This window comes from Galeopterus variegatus, unplaced genomic scaffold, assembly GCF_000696425.1.
Source record: "Galeopterus variegatus unplaced genomic scaffold, G_variegatus-3.0.2 Scaffold5533, whole genome shotgun sequence".
Lineage (NCBI taxonomy): Eukaryota > Metazoa > Chordata > Mammalia > Dermoptera > Cynocephalidae > Galeopterus > Galeopterus variegatus.
The window spans coordinates 69,020-75,049 of NW_007731644.1; positions in this window are offsets into that span (position 1 = coordinate 69,020).

Genomic DNA, 6,030 nt, shown 5'->3' on the forward strand with positions numbered 1-6,030 from the left:
GAGAATTTTTTTAAAGGCTCAGGAAAAATATGGTAATTAAATAGCTCAGAAGTTGAACTTCTGAGAAAAGCTTAAGAAATTGTTATGTTTATGGTAATTAAAGGAAAAGTTAATTCACAGAAAATGATATATTTTTCAATATCTGCATCAAAGTTTAATATGAAGAATGTGCAGAACACAAAATACCTTAATTCAAAGAGCGCCCGCTGGCGCACTGGATAGTGTGCCGCTTGGGAAGCGCGGCGGCGCTCCCGTCCGAGGGTTCGGATCCCACATACAGACCGGCTCCCGCTCACTGGCTGAGCGAGGCGCGGGAGCAACACCGAGGCTTGCGATCCCGTTGCCGGTCCCCGGTCCGGTACGGGGGCAACACTGAGGGTTGCGATCCGTTGCCGGACACGGAAAAAAGACAAAAGACAAAAAAAAAAAACAAAACAAACAAAGAGCATGAAACCTGTAAACTATCATTAAAGGAGGTTCTACAGATGTTTTATAAAACCACAGAATTCAGAGTGTTGATGACAACATAAAAGCCAGTCTTAGTAGGCATATAATTTCTTAGTAGGCATATAAGGTTTCTCGACTGTGACTATATATCAGAATCACTTGTGATGCCTTTTAAACATAAAAGCGTCAGGGGCCCAGCCCAAATCTAACAAGTCAGTGTCTGTGTAGGGTTGAGGGCTTGGCAGCTGTGTTTTTTAAAGCAACACAGCTGATTCCGGATTGGCAGGCAAGGTTAAGAAACACTGCTGAAGAACAGTGGATTAAAAAAGCAGAGAAAAACTTAGAGAAAAGTAAACAAAACATGGTTCTTTGAAAAGACTAATTACTAAACCCCTAACAATACTAACCAAAAAGAAAAGCAAGAAGGTAGAAGTCATCCAGTATCAGTTATGAAAACAGGGACATGACTACAGAACTAAGAATCATTTAAAAAAAAAAAAATCACGTAGAGCCACTGTGGAAAGCAATATGAAGGCTCCTCAGAGAATAAGAAATAGATCTACCCTACCACCCACCTATCCCACTACTGGATATATACCCAAAGGAAATGAAATCAATATATCAAAAAGACACCTGCATTCCTATGTTCATCGCAGCACTATTCTCACTAAGAGACAGAATCAACCTAAACGCCCATCAACAAATGAATGAATAAAAAAAAACTGTGGTATGTATATACAGTGGAATACTATTCAGCTATAAAAAGAAATGATATCCTATCATTTGCAGCAAGAAGGATGGAACTGGAAGCCATCATGTTAAGTGAAGTCAGGCACAAAGTCAGGCACAAGTCAGAAAGACAAATACTGAATGATCTCACTCATATGTAAAATCTAAAAATTAAAAAAAAGTGGTTCTCATAGAAGTAGAGAGTAGAATAATGGTTACCAGAGGCTGAAGGTGGGGTGCGGGGATAAGTGGTGGACTAATGGATACAAAATTATGCTCTCTACCCTAAGTGGATCATTGTGCAGTATATGCATGTATTGAAACAGCACACTGTGCCCCACAAATATGTACAAGTAGATGGTAAAATAAAATAAAAAATAAAAATCACAAAATGTTATTATGAACTTCTTGCCAACAAATCTTAAATTTTAGATGAAATGAGCAAATTTTTAATAATCTTCCAAAACTGACACAAGAGGAAGTATCCAAAAAAAAAAAAAAAACTGAAAAGCCTAACTATATAGAAGAAACTAAATCCACAATTAAAAGCATTCACATAAAACATGCAAACAACACAAACAATGACAATTCCAGGCTCAGGTGGTTTCAGTGATGAATTCTCTTAAACATTACAGAAGAAATACCCTGTTATCCACTCTTCCAGAGCATAGAAAATGAATGAACATTTCCCAACTCATTCAATAAGGCCAGAATATTCTTGATACCAAATCCCTGACGAGGACATCTTAAGAAAAGAAAATTAAAGGCTAATCTCGCTCATAAATATACATACAAAAATTCTAAACAAAATATGAAAAAAATTTCACACACATATAAAAATATATCATGGTCAAATTCAGCTTATTCTGACAATGCATGGTTGGTTTAACATTCTAAATCAATAAATGTAATCACACATTAACAAAATAAAGGCAAAGACCTATGTAAACATTGCAATATATATATATATATATGTTGAATATATATATTGAGTATAATATAAATATATATATATTTATATATATATAAAGTATCTGATAAAATTCAACAGCCACTCATGATTTTTAAAAAATTCTAAGCAAACTAGGAATAGAAGGGATCCTTCCTTACCTAATAAGTGGAATTTACAATAAACCTACAGCATACTAATGGTAAAATATTGAAAAATTTCCCTCCTGATATTAAGGGACAAAGATACCCACTCCTCACATCTATTTAGCATTGTACCAAAGGTCCTAATAAGTGTGATCAGGCAAGAAAATTTTTTTAAAGTTGTAAGCATTCAAAATAAATAAATAAGAGTCATCACTCACAGATAAAATAATTGTGTTCATAGAAACTATAAAAATCTACAGATAAACTGTTAGAATAAGGGAACTTTTATCAAGGTTATTGGATATAGGGTTGATATGAAAACATCAGTTTAATCCTAGATACTACCAAGAAACAATTAAAAATGTGATCTTTAAAATGACAACATTTATAATAGCTTGAAAAACATCAAAAACCCAGAATAAATCTTTTAGATGATGTGGGAGACCTTTATACAGAAATTAAGAAAATCTAAATAAATAAGATATACCATGCAGATGTCCACCAGCAGATGTCTACTGACACCAGCACATGTCAATTCTCCCAAAATGATCTAGTCATTGTAAACCTAATCAAAATCCCCGGAGATTTGTATGTGCATATGTGAAACTAACAAACTGATCTTAAAATTTACATGGAAATGCAAAGGACCAAATCATTGTAAACCTAATCAAATATGTGCATATGTGAAACTAACAAACTGATCTTAAAATTTACATGGAAATGCAAAGGACCAAGAATAGCCAAGACCATCTTGAAGTACAAGACTAGAGGATTTGCTGTACTGGAAATCAAGACTTATTATAAAGCTTCACTAATTAAAGAAAGTGTGATATTGGTACAAGTAGACTAATAGGCCAATCAATGAAAAAGACAAAAAAAAGCCCCCAAACAGACCCCTACATAATGGACACATAATTTATGACAAAGGTAACAATGCATAGCACTGGGAAAAGGATATTTCCAATAAATAATGCTGGGTCAGTCAGCTAAATGTGAAAACTTAAAGAGTAAAATTTCTGGAACAGAGTATAGCAGAGTATCTTTATGACCCTGGGTAATCATTTCTTCAACAGGACATGATAAGCACTAACCATGGAGGAAAAGACTAAAAAATTGAACTCCATTAATTTGGGTGGGGTGGGGGCAGATGGATGGTACAGGGATCTGAACCCGTGACCTTGGTGTTATAAGGCTGAGCTCTAACCAACTGAGATAACTGGCCAGCCCTGAAGTACATTAATAATAAAAACTTATTTTCATCAAAAGACACCAAGAATGAAAAGCCAGAGTGGGAGAAGATATATGCAATGCCTATAACCAATAAAGTTTCCATAAGTAAAATGTATAAAGAAATCCTACAAATCAGTAAGTTCAAGACAATAAATTCAACAAAAAAATAGGCAAAAGACTTAACAGCTTGCTATGGGCCCAATGTGTCCCCCAAAGTTCATGTATTGGAAACTTAATTCCCATTGTAACAGTGGTAAAAGGGAAACCCAATTACGGTGTTTGAAGGGTGGGGCCTTTAATAGGTGATTAGATCGTAAAGACTATGCTCTGGTGAATGGACTGATCCATTCATGGAGTAATGGGCATGGTTCTGATGGCTTTAAAAGGAGAGCAAGAGGGAAGGTTAGCTCTCTTTTGCTCAACCCATTCTTGCCATGTGATACCTTGCATTGCTGTAGAAGGCCCTCACCAGATGTATTCCCTGGACTTTGGACTTCCCAGCCTTTAAAACTGTAAAAAATAAATTTTGTTTTCTTATAAATTACTCAGTTCCAGGTAGTCTGTTATAAGCAACAGAAACAGAATAACACATAGTTACTTCATGAAAGAAAAAGGCCGAAGGCCATTGAGTATATAAAGACATGCCCAACACATCCTTACTATGCAGGGAAGTGCAAATTGAAACCATGAGATAGCACCATACATCTACCGAAATGGCTAAAATTAAAAGTATTGACAAAACCAAATGTTGACAAGGATATGGAGCAACTGAAAATCTTATAAGCTGCTGGTGGGAATTTAAATTGGCATAACTACTTAGGAAAACTGTTTGGCAGTACCTAATAAAAACATATTTACCTAAATATTCCGTATATTCCTATGACCCAGCAATTCCTTTCCTAGTTGTATACAAACAGAAATGCATTCCTGTGTGCATCAAAAGACACACAAATGAATGTTCCTGGTAGCATTATACGTAATAGCCAAAAAGTGGACAATTAGCAGAATAAACTGTGAGATACAGTCATATAATAAAATACAATAACAAAGCAATGAAAATGAGTAAACAACTACACAAGTTCTGGCACAACCAATTCCTTCTTCTATCCCATCCCTGCTATATCCCCAGCTCTCCATTCAATCCTTGCCTCTTGCTCATTCATTCATTCATTCATTTAAATTGTTTTGCTGTATGTATCCACCTCATACTTCTGGAAGTAGGTAGGGTAAAATGAATTTATATGCCTCCTAGTACTTAAAGGAGCTAACAAATCCAAACAAAAGAGGACTGTACTTCCAGTCAACCATGGAAAGTCAAAACCCAGTCTCAAGAGGATTTATGCAGAGGTGAAGTATCTTGCTCAAACTCTTGAATTATTTTAGGTAAGGGTCATGTAGGTTTTTTCCTTCATCCTCCTCCCTTTCTCCTTCCCCTCATCCTTATTCTTCCCAACCCTTTACAAATGTAAAAACCATTCTTAGCTTAAGGGCCGTAAAGAAACAGCCTGAGGCCTTAATTTGTGGACCCCTGCAAGAAGCCAGGCTGTACATAAAGGGCAGTCAGCTAATGGCAGGAAAAAGATATTAGCTCTCAGAACTCTCCCTGGTGGTCTGAGTGGATCCAAATGACACAGACTACTACTCAGCATTTCACACTACAGATGTCCATCTGTTCCTTTCTTGGCCAAATGTAGATTCCCAGTAGCTGACTAGGAAATCACTAATGTGGAGAAGATACAAAGCAAAACATTTTGCAAGACTACCAAGGGCAGCTGAGTAGTTGCTAAGAGCACAGGCTACGTATCCTGGTTCCACTGCGTATATAAGATCTAGGACCTTGGACAAACATGATCCCTATCATCATCCCAGCTTGTTATATTAAGTGAAATATAACTGAAGCACTATGCACAGTACTCAATGATGACATGGATTTAAAAGTGAAAGGCGAATGGTGGTACATAGAATTTTAAACAGCAAGAGGTAAATCAATGGGAAAGAAAAATGATCAACTTCCCATGAAACAAATCTTTTTTTTTTTTTTTTTTTTGCTTTTTGTCTTTTTCCATGTCCGGCAACGGATTGCAACCCTCAGTGTTGCCCCCGTACCGGCCCGGGACCGGCAACGGGACCGCAACCCTCGGTGTTGCTCCCGCACCTCGCTCAGCCAGTGAGAGGGAACCGGTCTGTATGTGGGATCCGAACCCTCGGCGGGAGCGCCACCGCACTTCCCAAGCGGCGCACTATAGCAGTGCGCCACCGGGCCGGCCCCCATGAAACAAATCTTTGCAACACAAAGCTTTAAACACAAAAGCATCTCTGAGTATCTGTTAAAGATGGCCTACAATTAACTTAATGAAAATACAAAAAGTTCAGTTTTAAGAAAATAATTTTTTGCATTCTAAAATGTTACAAATTACGGGGCCGGCCTGTGGCTCACTCGGGAGAGTGCGGTGCTGATAACACCAAGGCCACGGGTTCGGATCCCATATAGGGATGGCCGGTTGCTCACTGGGTGGGCGTGGTGCTGAC